This window comes from Balaenoptera musculus, chromosome 7 (assembly GCF_009873245.2).
Source record: "Balaenoptera musculus isolate JJ_BM4_2016_0621 chromosome 7, mBalMus1.pri.v3, whole genome shotgun sequence".
Lineage (NCBI taxonomy): Eukaryota > Metazoa > Chordata > Mammalia > Artiodactyla > Balaenopteridae > Balaenoptera > Balaenoptera musculus.
This window is the reverse complement of record NC_045791.1, coordinates 98,074,959-98,096,768: the sequence shown is the minus strand read 5'-3', so window position 1 is coordinate 98,096,768 and position 21,810 is coordinate 98,074,959. Positions and strand designations below refer to the sequence as shown.

General features: G+C 37.6%; 1 protein-coding gene across 2 annotated transcripts in view; it reads right to left on the bottom strand.

Moving 5' to 3' along the window:
* ACSL3 (acyl-CoA synthetase long chain family member 3) overlaps positions 1 to 21,810 on the bottom strand; it is a 79,650-nt gene that overhangs the window by 56,172 nt on the left and 1,668 nt on the right. The window lies entirely within an intron of this gene.

The window sequence follows — 21,810 nt, the reverse complement described above, 5'->3', positions numbered from 1 at the left end:
AGAACACTATGTAAGACACTGATGAAAGAAATTTAAGATGATACAAACAGGTGGAGAGATACACCATGTTCTTGGAATGGAAGAATCAACATTGTGAAAATAACTATACTCCCCAAAGCGATCTACAGATTCAATGCAATCCTTATCAAACTACCAATGGCATTTTTCACAGAACTAGAACAAAAAATTTCACAATTTGTATGGAAACACAAAAGACCCCGAATAGCCAAAGCAATCTTGAGAGAGAAAAACGGAACTGGAAGAATCAGACTCCCTGACTTCAGACTATACTGCAAAGCTACAGTAATCAAGACAGTATGGTACTGGCACAAAAACAGAAATATAGATCAATGGAACAGGATAGAAAGCCCAGAGATAAACCCATGCACATGTGTCACATTATCTTTGATAAAGGAGGCAAGAATACACAATGGAGAAAAGACAGTCACTTCAATAAGTACTGCTGGGAAAACTGGACAGCTACATGTAAAAGAATAAAATTAGAACACTCCCTAACACCATACATAAAAATAAACTCAAAATGATTAAAGACCTAAATGTAAGGCCAGACACTATAAAAGTCTTAGAGGAAAACACAGGCAGAACACTCTATGACATAAATCACAGCAAGATCCTTTCTGACCCACCTCCTAGAGAAATGGAAAGAAAAACAAAAATAAACAAATGGGACCTAATGAAACTTAAAAGCTTTTGCACAGCAAAGGAAACCAGAAACCAGATGAAAAGACAACCCTCAGAATGGCAGAAAGTATTTGCAAATGAAACAGCTGACAAAGGATTAATCTCCAAAATTTACAAGCAGCTCATGCAGCTCAATAGCAAAACAACAAACAACCCAATCCAAAAATGGGCAGATCTAAACAGACATTTCTCCAAAGAAGATATAGAGATTGCCGACAAACACATGAAAGAATGTTCAACATCACTAATCATTAGAGAAATGCAAATCAAAACTACAATGAGGTATCACCTCACACCAGTCAGAATGGCCATCATCAAAAAATCTACAAACAATAAATGCTGGAGAGGGTGTGGAGAAAAGGGAACCCTCTTGCACTGTTGATGGGAATGTAAATTGATACAGCCGCTATGGAGAACAGTATGGAGGTTCCTTAAAAAACTAAAAATAGAACTACCATACGACCCAGCAATCCCACTACTGGGCATATACCATGTAAAAACCATAATTCAAAAAGAGTCATGCACCACAATGTTCACTGCAGCTCTATTTACAATAGCCAGGACATGGAAGCAACCTAAGTGTCCATCGACAGATGAATGGATAAAGAAGATGCGGCACATATATACAATGGAATATTACTCAGCCATGAAAAGAAACGAAATTGAGTTATTTATAGTGAGGTGAATGGACCTAGAGACTAGAGTGGCATGGACATATATACACCACCAAATGTAGAATAGATAGCTAGTGGGAAGCAGCCACATAGCACAGGGAGATCAGCTCGGTGCTTTGTGACCACCTAGAGGGGTGGGATAGGGAGGGTGGGAGGGAGATGCAAGAGGGAGAAGATACAGGGATATTGTTTATGTACAGCTGATTCACTTTGTTATACAGCAAAAACTAACACACCATTGTAAAGCAGTTATACTCCAATAAAGATGTTAAAAAACAAACAAACAAACAAAAAACAACAAAAAATCCACTGCTGTTTTTCTGGCCTTCAACCTACAATTTGTTAAAATGGCCAGTTAGAAATTTTAAATAAAACACAAATTTCAAAGGACCATCATGTGTTGAAATGCCACCAGCCTAATTAGTGCTAAACTTTGCAAAATAAAGAGGATACTGAGTTCAAACTTTTGCAGAGACGCTTAATGAAATTCAAATTGACGAAAGGAAGGTTAAATATCAATAATATTGCTGAATAACATGGGCTCAATATTCCAATGGGCTTATATGGAATTAAAATTAGTATAAAAGCTACTTTCTCATAACTTTCATAATTCTACAATCACAAAATGGAGAGAAAATAATTTTTTCTTTGACAGTTAATAGAAACTTTGTAGTTAAATAAAATTAAACATTTTACCAGTTGACAATGGTAGGAGGTACTAGTGCCTTCAAATATGTGCCTTTGTTTCAATACCTATCAAAACAAACACATGAAGGCAAGCATTACTACTCCTCATCTGGTTAATCACAGAGCCAAATATCAACCTTTTCCTGGAGATATCTCTATCTCCAAACCTCACAGGAAAATTTCTGTTGAGTTTTTCTGGAAATATCATCTATTATACTAGCAAATGACATTTTATCATGTAAACTTTTACCAAAAAAGCATGTTATATATACCACTCTACACACCTATTAGTATAACCAAAATCCAAAATACTAACATCACTAAATGCTACAAGAATGCAGAGCAACAGGAACTCTCATTCACTGCTGGTGGGAATGCAGAATGGTACAGTCACTTTGGATGACAGTTTGGCAGTTTCTTACAAAACTAAACATACTCTTTACCATATGATCCGGCAATTGATCTCCTTGATATTTACTCAAATGAGTTGAAAATGTATGTCTAGACAAAAAAGCTGCACACAACTGTTTATAGCAGTTTTATTTGTAAATGCCAAAATTTGGAAGTAAACAAGACGTCCTTCAGCACGTGAATGTGTAACTGCTACATCCAGGCAATGGAATGTTATTCAGCACTAAAAAGAAATGAGCCATTAAGCCATGAAAAGATGGAGGCAACTCAAATGCAGATTACTAAGTGAAAGAAGTCAATCTGAAAGGTTACACACTATGATTCCAACTATATGACATTCTGGATAAGGCAAAGCTACGGAGACAGGATTGGGACTACTGAGACAGCAAAACGTTGCCTAGGGTTAAGGAGAAAGAAGGGATGAACAGGCAGAGCAGAGAGGATTTTCAGAGCAGTGCAACTACTCTGTAGGATACTATAATGGTAGATATACAACATTACATATTTGTCAAAATCCACGGAACGTGCAACACCAAGAGTGACCTCTAATGTAAACTGAGGACTGTGTGTGATAACGATGCATCAATGTAGGCTCATCGATGGTAATAGAAGTACCACTCTGGCGCAGGACGCTGCAACCGGGGGAGGCTGTGCATACGGGAGGACAGGGGACACATGGGAAATCTCACTACCTTCTGCTCAATTTTGTTGTGAACTTGAAACTGCTCTTAAAAAATAAAGTCTATCTTTTTAAAAAAAGGTATATCCAAAACTTTTATAAAGTATGTTGAGTTTTTTCACTCACTGTTATGATGGTCAAGGATAATTAGTAAGCTTTGTAATAGTATTTCACTGTATATACCATACTTTTGTATATCATCTCAATGATTTTCTCAATCACTTTCAAAGCAGATAGGTTAGGAATCATTAGTTACTTAAAAAAATATATTAACATCAGCCCAAACTCACAGAGCTAGTAAGTATTGGTTAAGTATTTTGAGTCAAAATTCAGCACAGCACTGCCTCACTATTAATTTCCTCATTCCCTACAAGGCAGCCAGATGTACTTTAAAAGGGACAGGCCTTAAAACCAGATATATCTGGGTCCAAAATCCCTGCTCTGTTTTTTAATAGCTATGATTCTAGACACATTCATTCATTTCTTCATTCGTCTATCCATCTGTCCATGGGGAGTGAGGGGGGCATCTTATCAATTTACTTATTTCTTGTGCCAGTTTACTCATTACGTAAATGAGGACAGCAACAATATATATGAACAATACATATCCATATTTGTAGAATTTCTATAAATAGAAGGCAACACATTAGAAAAAATGGGCTATGTAAGTTCAGAGAAAAAATCCAAACGTCTATTAACTTTGAAAAAAATGGTCAACATCACTAGTTATCAAGGAAATGCAAGTTAAAACGATATAATTTTCCCCTATCAGATTTCTTTTAATGAAAAAAAATCACAAGTATTGGCAAGGATATAGGAAACAAGATCGCGCTTGGCATTATTAGGGGAAGTGCAGCCACTTTGGAGAGCAATTTGGCAGCAAAAGCTAAAAATGTACATTCCTATGACTTAGTGAATCCCTTCTGAGAAATTTGCCCTGGAGAAGGCTTGACACAGGTGCATGTTTACTTTACCTTGTTTTGTTGTCTAATATGACAAGTCCTAGTATTCAATTGACCCTCAATAAATGTTGAATCTCCTCAACAAAGATTTAATGATCCATTCATTTTTGGCCAAGGAGGCAAGAAGAGAAGAAACTGCAGGCAGTAACAGTATTTGGAAAAGCAGAGGTATTCAAGAAAAGGGCACTTCAAGAAAACTAAGTATGTTGTAGGCTGATTAACGACCTCAAAGGTATCAGGTCCTAATCCCTGGAATCTGTAAATGTTACCTTATTTGGAAAATGGGTCTTTGCAGGTGTTATTAAACTAAGGCTTTTGAGATGGGGAGACAATCGTCGATTATCCAGTGGGCCCTAAATGCCATCACAAGTGTCCCTGTAAGAGAGAAGCAGTAGATTTGACATACACAGTGAAGATGAAGCAAAGAGATTTGAAGACGCTGGCCTAGAAGCCTCGAGTGGAGCAACGGACTGCAGCAGTCCCAGAAGCTGAAGCAGTCCCAGAAGCTGAAGAGGCTAGAAGAGCTAGAAGAGCTAGAAGAGGCGGGAACAGCTTCTTCTCTAGAAGGAAGGAGCTAGCCCTGGCAACACCCTGATTTCAGCCCAGTAATGCTGATTCAAACTTTTGGCTTCTATTAACTATGAGAATAAATTCCTGTTGTTTTAAGCCACCAAATTTGTGGCATGACAGCAGCTCTAGAAAACACTGTACCTCACTGCCACTGCCCTGTGTGCCACGCTAAGTGGTTTAGACATTAGCCAGATCTCTGAAGAGCCATTCAGATTTTTATGCAAGAGAATGGGATAATCAGATCTGTTTCATAATGTTAAATCTAGTGCCAATTTGAGAATTTATTGATGGAAAAAAACTAGAAACAGGAAGATATATCAGAACCAAAAATCCAGACAGAAGATAAAGCTCTAGATCACCAGATATCTGAGGGTAAAAAATCACAATGAGAGATGAAAACAAAAAGTGTGTGTGAGCGGGGTATGAAATGGAGATAGACAATGTAGGAAACACTTTAAATATGCATATGTAATTAATATTCTCAAAGGGATAAGAGAGACCATCTTGTTGATGAAACAAGAATAGGATGGTACACAGAAGGACTGAAAATAAGAAAAAGCTCTTGGAAGTTAATAACACCTGAAATTAAAAAGTCAATAGATGTATTAGAAAATGAGGTTGGGAATATTTTCCCAGAAGGGAAAGCAAGAGCAATGAAGTAGAGAACAGGAGCTTAAAAAGTTTTTGTTCTTCTAATTGGGTGTCAAATTAATCCCAAAGACCAAGTTCCACTAAAAGGAGTTTTAGAAAGAAAGAACAAAGAGAATGAAGAGGTAGAAATTACTGAAGCATTCTACAATAAGATATCCCAGAGCTGATGAACACTAGACTTCAAACTGAAAGGGCCTGCTGAGTACTGAGCGGATGAATGGGGGAAAAAAGTTAACTGAACTCTAGACACAGCCTTGTGAATTCTCAGAGCACCAGATATAAGAATACCCTAAAAGCTTCCAAAAAACAAAAACCAGGTCACAAATAAGGTGATTCTATAATTAATCAACAAAGAAGGATATTTTTGAGAGTAAAAGCATGTACTATTATAAGGTAAATTTGAAGGTGTTCCAGACAAACCAGTATGTATAGCCACCCTTCCTATAAAGGAATAAGACTCATACTGGCAGCAGATGTCTCCGCAGTACTGGACGCTAGAAGGCTATGAACAATGCCTTCAGACTTTTGAGGGAAATTTTAATCCAGAACTCCCATCTACATTCCTGTTCAACTGCAGGTAGAATAAAGACATTTTCAGACATGCACGGACTCAGAAAATTTAATTCCACAAACACACTCTGCCAAGAAATTACTTTAAAAAGTCTTCCACCGTGTGCGTACACTCTTTTGATAAAAGTTAGAGATAATTTTTAAGCCAGAATTGGTCTAAGTTTTGTAATCTATTTCATAAGAGCTATATCCCACAGCTTAAGTAAGGGGTCAGTCCCACAAGACTGTTCCCCATTTGGTAGTTACAAGTCTCTGGCCGGCTATAAATAGGGATTCCCACAAACCCCTCCTCAGGCTCAATAATTTACCAGGATGGCTCAAAGAACTCAGGAACACTCTTTACTTATATTTTCCAGTTTATTAAAAAGCATACAACTCAGAAACAGACAAACGGAAGACACGCACAGGGCAAGGGATGGGGAGGAAGGTATGCAGCAGAGCTTCCAAACCCTCTCCAGGTGTGCCGCCTCCCCAGCACCTGGACAGAAATGCTCACCGTCCCGGACGCTTACTGAATATCCTCCTGTTCAAGAGTTTTTATAGAGCTCAGTCTCCAGCCCCCTCACTCCTTGCAGGAGGTCGGTGAGTAGGGCTGAAAGTTCAAACCTCTAATCACTTGGTCCTTCTGGTGACCAGTTCCATCCTGAGATGCTCTAGGGACCCCATCCTAAGTCACTTCATTAGCATAAACTAGGGTGTGATCCAAAGGAGCTTTTATGAATAAAAGGTACTCCTAACAATCAGGAAATTCCAAGGGTCTCAGGAGCTCTGTGCCAAGAGTGGGGACGAAAACCTTATATACCTCTTGTATTATACCACAGAACTCTATTATTATCATTATTTATATTAACAGTTTAAGTGGCACAGAAAGGTGTAATCATGTCAGTATATTTTTTTTAAGTATTTAAGAAAAATAAATATTATTAACTTTTGCCAAAACAGCTCACTAATTTCTCCCTCCCCCAACCCCTACCTCTGGCCAGCTACCAACCTGTTCTCTGTATCTATGAGCTTAGCTTTTGTTTGTTTGTTTATCTGAAGATTCCACATAAAAGAGAGATCACATGGTGTCTCTCTTTCTCCGAGTTATTTGACTTGGTATAATGCCCTCAAGGTCCATCCATGTTGTCAAAAATGGCAGGATTTCATTCTTTTTAATGCCTAATATTCCACTGTGTATATATACATCTTCTTTATCCATTCATCCACTGATGGACACCCTAAGTTGTTTCCATATCTTGGCTATTATAAATAGTGCTGCAAGGAACATGGGGATGCATATATCTTTTTGAATTAGTGTTTTCACTTTCTTCAGATAAATATCCAGGAGTGGAACTGCTGAATTATATGCTAGTTCTATTCTCAATGTTTTGAGGAACTTCCATACTGTTTTCCATACTGGATGCACTGATTTACGTCCCCACCAATAGCGCACAAGGGTTCCCTTTTCTCCACATCCTTGTCAACACGGTTATTTCTTGTCTATTTGATAATAGTCATTCTAGCAGGTATGAGGAGATCTCTCATTGTGGTTTTGATTTGCAATTCCCTGATGAATGATGATGTAGAGCATTTTTTCACGCATCTGTTGGCCATCTGTATGTCTTTGGAAAAATATCTACTTGGATCTTCTGTCCATTTTTCAATCGGTTTTTGTGGTTGTGTTGTTTTTTGTTTTGTTTTGTTTTTGCTGTTCAGTTGTATCAGTTCTTTATATATTCTGGATATAAGCCCCGTATCAGATAGATGATTTGCAAATATTTTCTCCCAATTAAGTAGGCTGCCTTTTTTGTTGATGTTTCCCTTGCTGTGCAGAAGTTTTTTAGTTTAATGTAGTCCCATCTGTTTATTTTTGCTTTTGTTGCTTTTGCTTTTGGTGGCAGATTCAAAAAATTATCACCAAGACCTGTCAAGGAGTTTACCACCTATGTTTTCTTCTAGGAGCTTTATGGCTTCAGGTCTTACACTCAAGTCTTTAATCCATTTTGAGTTAATTTTTGTTTACGGTATAAGATAGTGGGTCCAGTTTTATTCTTTTGCATGTGGCTGCCCAATTTCCCTATCACTGTCAATTATTAAAAGAACTTCTTACTCAGAAACAAAAGAAAACTTCAACTTAATAAAAGCATATCAGAAACCAATAGCAAACATCATACTCAAATTTCCATTAAAGTCAGGAATTAAGACAAGGAGGCCAGTTATGACTATAATTATTTAACACTGTTAAAAAGGCTCTAGCCCTGTAGTCATTAGCTACATGGAGCTACTAAACACTTGAAGTGTGGCTTGTCCAAATTGAGATGTGCTCTAAATGTAAAATACACATGGACTTGCTAAGACTTAGTATGAAGAAAATGTAAAACGTCTCATTAATAATTTTTATATTGACTATATGTTGAATATACTGGATTAAATAAAATATATTACAGTTACCTGTTTCTTCTTTACTTAAGATACCTACTAGAAATTTAAACTACTACAGATATGGTTCACATTTGTGGCTCTAATTGCATTTCTTATGGACAGCACTGCAGTCTAGACAACGCAATGATGAAAAAAATGAGGAGTAGGAATACTAGAAAAGGAGAGACAGGATAATCACTGTTTGCAGATAATTAATGTCTGACAAGAAAATCCAAAAGAATCATATGAAAATTATCCAACCAGAGAGAAAGTTCACTAAGATATTTGGATACTAGGTAGACAACAAAAACCAATCATTTTCCTATACAGTAGTAATAACCAGTTAGAAAATAAAAAGGGAAAAGATTTTATATATGCGTGTGTGTGTGTGTGTGTGTGTATATATATATATATATATATATATATATATTAATAATACTACTGATAGACACTAAAAGACTTGCATACATGGAAAGACAGACTAGGTCCTGGGTAGAAAGGATAACTATAACTCCACCAAAATTAACCTATAAACCAAATACAATCCCAATCAAAATCCTACTAGGACTTTGTCAATTTTGGATGGTTAGTTGATATACTAGTTCCAAAGTTTATCCAGAAGAAAACATTTTAAGATTAGCTAAGAAAATTTGAGAAAAAGAATACTTAGTGCATACCAGCCTATTAGATGCCAAAACTAACACTAACTGTTCTGGTACAGAATTGTAAAAACCAGAAATAGTTATGGGACATTTACACTTAATGATGGTGGCGTTTCAGATCAATGAGCGAAGGATAGATTATTCAATAAATTAAACAGCATCAAAGTAAAACCAGAATTGAGCCAATGGCTGAATGTGAGTCCTAGAAAGATGAGGAACACATCCCTGAAACAATCAGCCTAGCAATACCTCTCTTCCACAGCTCCCATGTCCCAAAAAGGATTTGTTCCTAAGTCTTTTTTCTCATCATAAAACCATCTCCAGTGCTACCACGGTAGCCTACACAGCCCACACTGCCTGGCCTACAACTCTGTTGGGAGAGAAGCACTGGTTTCGTTTGAACTATGCCACTTCACGCCCATCTCTACCCCCGGTGACTACGGCAAACACAGGCATCCACAGGGATCCAGGAGCCTATGACCAGTGAGGCATGTAACAAAAGTACTGATGTGTTCGTTCAATAATATTCTCTCTAGAACCTGGAACTGGGATTGAATTAAAAGAATTTGATAGAATTAAAAGAAGCTAAAAGGACTGCCAAAGTAAACTCATTCTTTAAGATTCAGTTGAAGCCTCTATGTGAAGTCCTCCTTGGTCCCACAGACAAGAGCTAAATCAATCCCTCTGTGCTCCAATTTCTCCCTCCACTCCTGCCTAACACACAGAGGCATGAAGGGGCAGAGAATAAGGAATCACAAGTAGCTTGAGATAGTTGGAACATAAGAAATTGAGAGAAGTTAGAAATGAAAATGGAATAGAGAAATATGTTGCAGAGACAGGTTTTAATAAGCAAGGCACTTGACCAGATTTGTTTTTTCAGAATGACTACTTGGGTCAACAAAGAAAACAAACCACAAAAGATTCCTGGTATATAGTTATTACAATAGCCCAAGCAAAGGATGATGAGGTCCAGGGTTTAGGGCAGCAGATAGAGAAGTAGGAGGACCAACTGGAGAGACTTTCTGAGGTAAAACCAATAGGATGTGGTGAGATGTGAAGATTAATCTTTGAAGATTAAAGTCAACACTTCTAGAATATTGGATGACTTGCAATAGATATGAAGAATACAGGAAGAAGAACAGATACATATGAGTACATGAGCATAGGGTAGGATATTAAGTCTGTGGAAATGGCCAGAAAAGATATTCACAATATTGTCAGAAATACAAGACTGGGGCTCCAGACAGAACTGAAGATGCAGATTTTAGAATCATCACTGACTCTAACCATATTAGAGTTGAAACCATGGAATCCCTCAAAAATAGTATACTCAGTTATAAGATAAAAGGATTAAAGACAGTTATTATAAAAGCCAGCTAGAAGGGTAAGGAAACCAAGAGCATGTCCTAGAAGCCAAAGGCAGACATAAGGGTCAATGAGGGCATTGTCAGGAGTGCCAAAGGCTACAAGTGGTTATGATATTGAAGTACAACAAGCAGCTGGCCTGGCCCGAAGACCATCCAACACACTTTCTTGCTTTCTTTATCACATAACTTTTAAATTATATCTATACCTATTACTCAACCAGTGAGCTATTTAAATGCATTTCAAAAGCAAGTCTACTCTTTCAGAATTCCTGAGCTCCCACTAATAAACGTATATGGTCATTTTGATGGCAGGTTTTTGGCCTTCCAAAACGTTTCTGGTATTATGTTCAAATCTTTCAACTCAATTTAATAAACATTTACTGAGTATCTCATGTTCATTGTTGTGCGAGGTGACAGGGATGCAAAGATTGATTCTATCAACAAATATGAGTATCTTCTATATGCTGGGCACTGGATGTGCATCAGTGAATAACAAGTATCCCCATCCTCAGAGATGCTTACTTTCTACGTTAAACAGCTACTCTCCCTTAAAGGAGCCCAAAAGAAACACATTATGTTTTAGACTTATCTAAAAAGAAAAGATAGCAAATACATTTATTTCATAAAACAATTTGAAATTAATAACATGAAACACAAAACTGGAATTAATCACCTATAGTTAACAAGCCTGTCCTCTGGCATCATACAATATAAACAAACATTGAATTAGACATACATACAGCCAGCTCTCAGTTATCTGTGGGTAAACTACCCATGCATATCAAGAGCAATTCCCTAACACTGACTCACTTTTCTGGGTTATGTCCCATCCAAATTTCTACCATGTAATCTTCTAACACTGAGATAATGTAAGAATATACAGTTTAAAACTTTCACAAAGCAACTCAAATCGTTACCCATGCCAGATTTACTATGTCTACCATTTTTCAAATGAACTTGCAGAGACATGCTCCCTAAATCTGATACCCTTCATTTCCCAGAACCAAATAATCCATGTTCTTCAAGCCCATCCCCAATTCATCTATATATAATGCTGCCCCCAAACTAATAAGCCTCCAAGCATGGGCCTAGCTTTTATCTACTAGCTCATGGTCTCTAAACTTTAAGGATCACAACAAGCGCCTTTTGGTAAAACTGCTGGCATTCCAAACATGTGTACCTTTAACATTGTGCGTATGTGTTATTGTTCTAGCATACTATAAACACCACAAATCATGCAGAAAATATGGACTTTTTTTAAAAATTCGAACGTTTTCTTCCAGCACTGCAGAGATGACTTGCATGGACACCCCGGAGCACACATACACTGCAAGACAGAGACCTTCCTTATCTTAAAGAAACTGACGCGTGGAGGTAATCTGCTGTGGTTGCAAAACTAGAATGAGGTGGAGTCAGATTTGGGAATTCAAGTGCCAATGTGGTCATAAAGCTCAAGCCCTGCATCACTCCCCTCTACCACGCCAATCTCACTCCTTATACTTGGGGTTCCATGAGCTCCCCTCTCTGACCTCACACCTCACTCCCAACCAGCTACTACCTCTCACAACCCCCCCACCTCAAGATGTTGGAGAAAACAGGTATTCTTTTTATGCCTCAGAAAGCGACTTACAAATAAACATTTTGAATTTCTAAGGAGAATACTATGCAGGAGAGTCTAAACAGGCATCAGGCTAGAAGTCAGGCCTAGTTTCAGAGTCAATGATGAATACAAATTCCTAGACTCTAACACACTAGCAATATGGAAAGTTTCAGTACAAAAGGAAAATGACTTACGTAAGTATTCACTGTGAATATGTAAAAAATAATAATTCTGTGTATTATGGTCCATGTGGTATAATTGCAATTAATGTCAAGTACAGTTCTAAGATTAATTCATTCTGGTTCATTCTGGTTTTCCATGGAACTAAAATAAACTCCTTACTTCATTTTAGAAAGAACTCGACTACCCCAAGCTTCCCCCAAACAGGAGGTAATAAGTTCAGAGATCAAGTCAGTTTCCAAAGAGAAGAGAAAGATTTCTGATTGTTTTAATGTTACAGTAAAAAAAAGCCAAATTCAGGGTCCAGAATGAGGATCACTTCAATCCTGATGAAAGTAAAGTAAGTAAAAATAAGAAACTTCTGTGGTTGAAGTAGGAAATTTTCATAATTCTGGCCAAAGTGATAACTGAGTATTTTATAACCCAGAAACAGCAATGCAGAAAAATGAACTGTTTTATGCCTACAATACCAATTTAGAAAATAATATTCAAAAGGTTACGTCTATGCAGCAGTCAGTGTAGTTAGTATCTAATAAAACCCATGCAAATACCCCAGTGAATTACAAGTAGTAAACACATAAATAAACACAGAGGGGGAAACACACAAAGCTAACTGATAAAGTTTCAAAGAAGCCTAAGAAAGAAACGTGGCAGGAACAGAAAAAGTTCTAAACCAAGAAAAAGGAAGAGGTGGAAAGGGAGGTAAAAGAAGAAGAGCACCGACGGAGAAGCAGCTCACAACAGTGCTGAGCAAGAAAGGTTTACAGACAAGGACACTGAGCGCCACGAAGGCTAAATGGCATGGGCAGTGCCACGCTGACAGTCAAGCAGCAGGGTTAGAAACAACTCGGGCCAGACCCTAAATGCTCCTCCTGTAACAACTCAGAGCCCACATGGTTCCCTTCACTTGCTGGCTGCCCAGTGTCCCTTCCTATTCCTACTACCTTCCGTTCATTCAACAATTACAGCTGACCCTTGAACACGGGGTTTAGGGGCGCCAACCTTCCACACAGTCAAAAATCCGGATATAATTTTATAGTCAGTCCTCTATACCCACAGTTCCACATCCAGGGATTCAACAAACTTTGGATTGTGTAGTGCTGTAGTACACATTTAGTGGGGAAAAAAAAAAAAAAAAAATTCACAAGTAAGTGGACCCGCACAGTTCAAACCCATGTTGTTCAGGGGTCAACTGTACTTCCTGAGTTGAAGGAATCAATAAATAAATGAGTCTTAGGCAAGGTCTTTAATTGTCTTTGTCCTCTAAGTCTCTGGTGTTTTTGCTTCTCCACAGGGATGTGACTTATCCTCACAGCTTCTCTAGTCCCCCAGAACAGGTGATGCCTCAATTTTATTTGTCAATCTTGCTCTTCCCCAACTGCCCTGGACATCCCCATTTGAGTTCGTCTACCTCAAACTCAACTATTTTTTTCAAATCCAATCTATGTCTCGCTTGCTCAGCTGACCTTTCCCTTGGCTACCCTGGCCAGTATGACCTCTCTGCCCTCTGTACGGCTCACTCAACATTAACCACATCCTTTATGTATCTTCAGACAGTTTGCACACTCTCTTCCTTCAGGAATTAGTATTCCTTAGTCCCCTTTAAGTGATGTATGCTTTTTACTTATATGATGGGTTTGCTCACATGCTAGACTCAGAATACCTTGTTACTTCTTACCAGAAAACTGCTTCTGAAGGACAGAAAAAATCAAAATGCAACAAAAACAAGAAACAAAGAGGCACAAGGAAACTTTTGGAGGTGATCGATATGTCTATTACCTTGATTGTGGTGATGGCTACACAGGTGTATGCATGTCCAAACTCAAACTGTACACATTAAATATGTGCAGATTTTTATATATCAATGAAAGGACAGAGAAAGGAGGGAAGAGGAAAAAAGGAAGAACAGAGAAGAAAGAAAACAGGAAAAAAAGAGAAGACAGAGAGAGGCAGAGAAATAAATAACAACTAACATACGGGTCAACCGTGTACCCTAAACTATCTGTCATCTCCCTCAATCCTCGTGATAACCCTGCAAAGTAAGAACATCTTTACGTTACAGAAATTGAAATGGAAGGCTGAGAAAGGTTAAGGAATCAGGTCAAATTTACACAGCAAGTTTTACACACATATATGGCAATGATTCCTTCGCCACTCAACACAAAGTTGATGACCTAAGACAGTATTTTTAGAAATGCTACCTGAACCATTATCAAGGTCATATTCAAAAGATGTTTAAAACTAATAAGGAGATTCTTAAGTTATCTGACTGAGAAGTACACCATGTCAACCTACTTTCAAGGTGCTTTATATACACTTCCAGAAAACTAAAGCACAAGGTAAATCCTAAATTACTGACATTAAAATATAACAAAATTGGGCTTCCCTGGTGGCGCAGTGGTTGAGAATCTGCCTGCCAGTGCAGGGGACACGGGTTCGAGCCCTGGTCTGGAAAGATCCCACATGCCGCAGAGCAACTAGGCCCGTGAGCCACAATTACTGACCCTGCGCGTCTGGAGCCTGTGCTCTGCAACACGAGAGGCCGCGATAGTGAGAGGCCCGTGCACCGCGATGAAGAGTGGCCCCCACTTGCCACAACTAGAGAAAGCCCTCGCACAGAAACGAAGACCCAACACAGCCATAAATAAATAAATAAAAATTTTAAAAAAAAAATATATATATATAACAAAATCTACTTAATGTCCCTCAGTTTACAGTTTACTACTTACAATATCTCTTCCCAATCTCCATTAACCAGAGGTTACAATACATTAGACATTTCCTTGAAGTGTATTTGTCTACGTAAGGATGGTAACGCTGCTTCAAAAGGTAAGGCAATAACAAAGAGTGAGTGGACGAACTTAGAAAATACTGTATATTCTAAAAATAAATAAACTTAAAATAGTTAATATTTACTGAGTGCTGACTATGTGCCAGGAACTTATCTCATATAAATCCTAACAACAATATATAGCAGATTTTCTTATTATTTGTTTTTTATAGAAGAAATTGAGGCACAGAGAGGTTAAATAAGCTGCCCAAGATCACACAACTAATAAGCCAGAATTCAATTCCAAGAAAACTTAACTCCAAGTCCATGTCCCTACCCACCAAAATTACAATGGAAAAAGGCACATTTTAGGGGAAAATTCTTAAACAAGCACTCAAATACAGAATTGGCTAAATCAAAAGTAGATTTATAAAAATTTCCCAAAAGGAAGGACACATGTGAATTATCCCTACAGTCATTTATGGAATTTAAAATGAAACAATATTAGATATATATCTGCAAAATTATCTACTAAGAACAAAAAAAGAAATAAAAATGAAAGTAAAACAAGTTTAAAGTAAATTAGCTAAACTGAGATGTACCCACAGTGATGAAACTCAACTGATGAAACCACATAGATCAAGTGATATTGACTGAAAAAAAAGGATGCTGCATAAGAATACATACAATGCCATCTATATCAAGTTTAAAAATACATAAAACAATACCGTACACTGTTTAGGGATACATCCATGTGTAGTGAAATTGCAGAGCAATGGATATGAATAATGAACACCAAATTCAGATTCAGTGGTTAACTGGAGGATTTGGGGGAAGGAAGTGGGTTTCTTTAAATGGATCAAATATTACGAAATATTTCTCAGACATACAGAAAGCAAGTCTCCTTTCTTTTTTTTTTAAAGAAAGAAAAGGAAAAAAATGGAATTAGCAGATTACAGAAGCCAAAATTGCTTTATATTCCTGATCCGAAAAATGCTACAAGGTCAATGTTAATGATTCCTGTGTAAGAATGTTAAAGGAGAATGTATCCTGATGTATTTACGTTCAAGTACAAGAAGAAAATTTTAGTTAAATTCTCTCAATTTAGTTTGTTACTCCTCACATTCTCCTCTGTAAAAACAGGGCTTTTTTTTGGGGGGGGGGGTGGGGAGAGGTAAGTTATGTGTAATAAAAATAAACTGTCATCACAGCTCCCTTCCAGGTATAATCATGCCTTCAGAGGTATATATGAACTTCAAACCAAGCTGTCACCCCACAGAGGAGGTGCAGCGCCTGGGCCTTGGATTCTGGAACCTAACTACCTGGGATGAGGTACAGCACACACTTGGGTAAGTCATTTAAGCTCCCTGTGCCTCAATTTCCTCATGTGTGAAATAAGAATGATAAAAAACCTATCTCATAAAATTGAGAAGAAAATCATAACAGCACCTGGCCAGAGGAAATATTGTAAAGGTATTGGCTATCATCTTTATTCCAAAGACCATTAGTACAGAGAAAAACCAGGCTTTGTATCAGAAAAATATTATCTAAGTGTGATTACTTTCCAAATTAAATAAGGGATAGAAAAGCTGACCGTGACATGACGGACAAATGGGAAGCTTTTTATAGCAAGATAAGGTTTTTATTTTCTAACAACATTCTTTAGTATTGTTATACCATCTCCAATGTGTACATATCTGTGTACACACACACCTGGTACAGATTCAAGGTGCAACATTCTATTCCATGTCCCTTGCTCACTTGGCAAAAAGTCCAGTTTGTCGTAGAAAACTGGGCTACCACCTCCACCGTAAAGTCTCCCCTTTTTCCTGCCCTGTTCTGTCTGAGCTATACCAGACAGGAGCTATGGTATAGCTCCTGCCCTGAGCTATACCACACAGTAATGCATCTATTCTTATACCTTCTTCCTTTACACCATATAATGTTCATACTTTCCTTTCATGAATCCTGAGTTCTTCGAGAGCAGGGACAATCTCTTTTTTTTTTTTCTTTTTTAAATTATTTATTTATTTATAAATAAATTTTTTAATTTATTCTTCATTGCTGCACGCGGGCTTTCTCTAGTTGCAGCGAGCGGGGGCTACTCTTCGTTGCGGTGCGTGGACTTCTCATTGCGGTGGCTCTCTTTGCTGTGGAGCACGCGTTCTAGGTGCACGGGCTCAGTTGTTGTGGCTCGTGGGCTCTACAGCACAGGCTCAGTAGTTGTGGTGCACGGGCTTAGTTGCTCCGCGGCATGTGGGATCTTCCCGGACCAGGGCTCGAACCCGTGTCCCCTGCACTGGCAGGCGGATTCTTAACCACTGCACCGCCAGAGAAGCCCAGGGACGATCTCTTAATCATTTTCAAATTCCCAGTGTCTTGCAAGATACATACTAAAGAAATATTTAAGTGAAGAAATCATTGCCCCTATAAATCCTCGTAATACCTTCATAAACAAATAGGGAACTATAGTTGGAGGCAATTTATCCAAAACATTGGTTACTCTTAGGTATCTTCAGTTCAAAATAAAAATTAGCAGATCCATTAAGCTCACTGAATCATCCAATAATTCTTTATTCCTCCAAATGGGAAACATGAGAAGTAAACATATTTCAGTAAAAACAGAAGTTAAAATTTTAAATAGAAAGAATTTAGGCATTTAAAATGTCAGGAAAACAGAAGCAGTGTGAAAACTATTATGAAACTAAAAATAGCACGTAGGGAAGAAATCACAAGATTTAATGTTTATATTGTCCCCTTCTTCAGAAAAGAAATAAACTATAATCAAAAGTCAGATGAAAGTATATACCATATTAAGGTGGATAAAAAAAATCAAGATTAAGTCACACGTCAAATCAATTTCACACAATGCTTTGTAGTGAGGTTTTCTAAAAAGACTATGTCATGAGTCAGCAAAAATTGGGCTGATTTTTAGGAATTCAACAGTTCTTGGCAGTTTTCTGGAAATTGCTCAGGGCTCCATAATATGGTACTGACTCCTGTCGGGTGGTTACAGGCCCATCTTCTGTTACCATAGAAGAGGTGTCCCTCCTCCCAGCTAAGGCACAGGGCTCACTTGCTTTGGATCCCACGCCCTCCCATCTTCTCACGAACTTTGCACAAACAAGTAACACTTTTCTCATCTATATTCGACCTCCCCCTCTCAACAGACACCCTCCCATCAGCATTTAAATATGCTAAAAATCAAAACTCGTGGAAGCAGTTTCCTATTCTTGCTGTCTCCATTTTCCCCACCTTCTACTTATTTCTGCTCCCCATCCCATCCCTACCACCACATCAGTATCTCCTGCCAAGGTCACCCATGACCTCCGAGTTGCTAAATACAACAGATGGTGCTCAATTTTCCTCACAGGGGCATTCCACAGTATTGACAGCTTTCCGCTTGGCAGCAGGGACACATGCTTCTGGCTGTCCTCTCACCTCCCTGGGCACTACTCCTGTGTCCTTTGCAAGCTCAGCCTCCTATACCCAGCTCCATCCCTGGCCTCTTCCTGTTCTCTTTCTAGTCTCTCCACTGGCAATCTCTACACTGGTAGCGTCAAAATGGTAAATGAGTAATCACTCAACATCTCCTTCTCCCAACCCATATACTACTATTAATCACCAGGTCTGGCAATTTTGCTTCTAAATCTCCATTTTCTCAATATTTCTGCTAATGATATAAGGCTCTTAAGAGGATCAAATAAGCTAAAATGATAGTACTTCAAAAAGGAAAAAAACTTTAATCTGAGTATTAGTATTCATTAAATTGAAATCTCCTTGAAAGCAAGGACTTTACAAGTTCATCTTTTTATTTATTCCACATTGTACACCTAGCATAGTACTTTGCATGCACACGGCATTCAGTAAATGTACTGCAATGAGCTATTTGTATTGGCTTAATACATGTTCAACTGAAATAGTCACACATTTAATGGCTTATATTTCCCAAATCATGTCATCATTTGTCTCCTAAGAGGTGAGAATTTTAAGTTAAATCACTCTGTAAAGTGTAAGCTACACCGGATACTTTTGATAATTATAATACTACTTATCTATAGTTAGAAAAAACTGTCAACTTTTTTTGGCCTAGTTTTCCTGAAAACATCCAAATCCTATCCTCAAGTCCAAATCTCACATAAGTTTCTTGCTTCCCTACTGTTCATCTGAAAGGGGAAAGTATTACAGGAATATTTAAGCTTTAAGTACCCTAAAGGCAGGGAGAATGACTTCCTGAAAAAATGCCCTCTCTCATTTTCATATCTTGCAATGTGAGCTGGAGTGACATTCTGGGTAGAAACAGACATTGAAATTAAAAGAATATTGTTGCTCAAAAGTTCTCAAACTCTTGCTTTATGTACATTTAATTACAGCCTCAGAATGCAAGATCGTCATCTAGTAGTATCTCACCATATCAATTCAAAAATCTCCCCAGAAGAAAATACAGTCTCTTCAAAAAGTGGTGTTGGGAAAGCTAGACAGCTACATGTAAAACAACAAAATCTGAACATTCCCTCAAACCATATACAAAAACAAACTCCAAATGGTTTAAAGACCTGAATATAAAACATGACACCATAAAACTCCTAGAAAAGAACATAGGCAAAACATTCTTTGACGTAAATCATAGCAATATTTTCTTAAATCAGTCTCCCAAGGGAAATGAAATAAAAGCAAAAATAAACAAATGAGACCTAATCAAACTTAAAAGTTTTACACAGCAAAAGAAACCATAAACAAAATGAAAAGACAACCTATGAAATATTTGCAAATGATGCAATTGACAAAGGGTTAATATTCAAACTATACAAACAGCTCATACAACTCAATATCAAAAAAACCTCAAACCACCCAATCAGAAAGTGGGCAGAAGACCTAAACAGACATTTCTCCAAAGAAGACATACAGATGGCTAACAGGCACATGAAAAGATCCTCAACATCACTAATTATTGGAGAAATACAAATCCAAACAAACCACAGTGAGGATCACCTCACACCTGTCAGAATGGCTACCATCAAAAGTCTACATATAATAAATGCTGAAGGAGAAAAGGGAACCCTCCTACACTGTTGGTGGGAATGTAATTTGGTGTAGCCACTATGGGAAACAGTATTCAGGTACTTTAAAAGACTAAAAATAGAATCACCATATGATCCAGCAATTCCACTCCAGAAAGCATGAAAAGTCTAATTCAAAATGAACATTTGGGTACATGTATATTAGCAGCATATTTACAATGGCCAAGACATGGAAGCAACACAAGTGCCCATCAACAGACGATTGGCTTAAGAAGATGTGATGTGTATATGCGTGTGTATGTTTATAATATTACTCAGCCATAAAAAAGAATGAAATATTGCCATTTGCAGCAACATGGATGGACCTAGAGAATATTAAGCTTAGTGAAACAAGTCAGACAGAAAAAGATAAATACTATATGATATCACTTGTATGTGGAATCTAAAAAATAATACAAATGAGTATGTATACAAAACAGAAACAGACTCACAGACACAGAAAACAAACATGGTCACCAAAGGGGAGAGGGAGGAGGGGAGGGACAAATTAGTAGTACGGGATTAACAGATACAAACTACTATACGTAAAATAGATAAGCAACAAGGATGTACTGTATAACACAGGGAATTATACCCAATATCTTGTAATAACCTACAATGGAATATAATCTGTCAAAAAAAAAGAAAGAGGAATAAGTAAAATTAAATAAAAGGAATTTCAGAGATAAAGAGATGCCAGTGAAAATGTTCCCTTTCCAGATCCTGAATTTTAAGTCTGATCAATTTTCTTTCTACCGTATTGATACTGGGCAATCTTAATTTAAACAAAACTGGAATCGCTGGAAAATGACATATAATATATTTACTTTACATATTCGTATATTTATTTTCTTAGTGTTCCATACCACTCTTACAAATTATTAGAAGTAAACTCATAAAAGGTAAATTTTAAAATTAGTATTTAATATTAGAGAAGACTAAAATAACATGAATCCAAAATGCCAGCTGGTATCATGGACTCAATCCTGGAACAGAAAAAAGGGCATTAGTGGAAAAATTGGTGATATCTGAATAAAGTCTACAGTTTAGTTAAGAAGATAATATCAATTTCTTGTTTTGACAAATGCACCAAGGTTATGTGACGTGTTAATATAAGAGCAGGGGAGCTGCGTTATGGTATACAGGAATATTCCATATTTGCAACTTTTCTGTAAATCTCAAATCGTCCCAAAATAAAAAGTTTAAAAATATATATATAGTACCCAGTCTAGTCAACAAGCACTACTGGTCACCCACCATCTAAAGGGAAAAACAAAAAAACCTCCCTAGACCAGATTTCCATCTAAATCACAATCCTCTATATAATATTCGTTCACACACTACCTGTCCTTCATTACACATTACACATATCATAATTTGTAATTATATATTATTTGTATGAGATTTGCTTCATGTTTGTTTCTTCCGTAAAGGCAAAGCTCACACCAATTCTGTTCACTGCTGCATTCCCAGCACTTTACATGGTGCCTGACATAGAATAGGAATTAAAGGCTCTAAGTGAGCAATTAATTGAAAGAGGAGTGGTTAATTTAAGCAGAACCACACAGCAGAGGAGCACATAAGCAATGAGAAAAATGTTGGCGCTTTAAGATCTGACTTCCCAAACCAGACAGGGATTGATTCTCCCCATCCCTCCTTCCTTCCTTCTTTCCTTCAAGGACATGACTCAGAATATTTCAGCTTTAAATCAACCAGCGCAAACATCTTACAAACCCAGTAACTGAGACCCAAAGACACTAGGTGACCCATACATCCAGTGGATCTCTGCTCTACACCCAACACTGCCATCCTACAGAACCAACTCTTTCTATAGAAAAAGAGAGAAACCAGGAAAAGTCTAA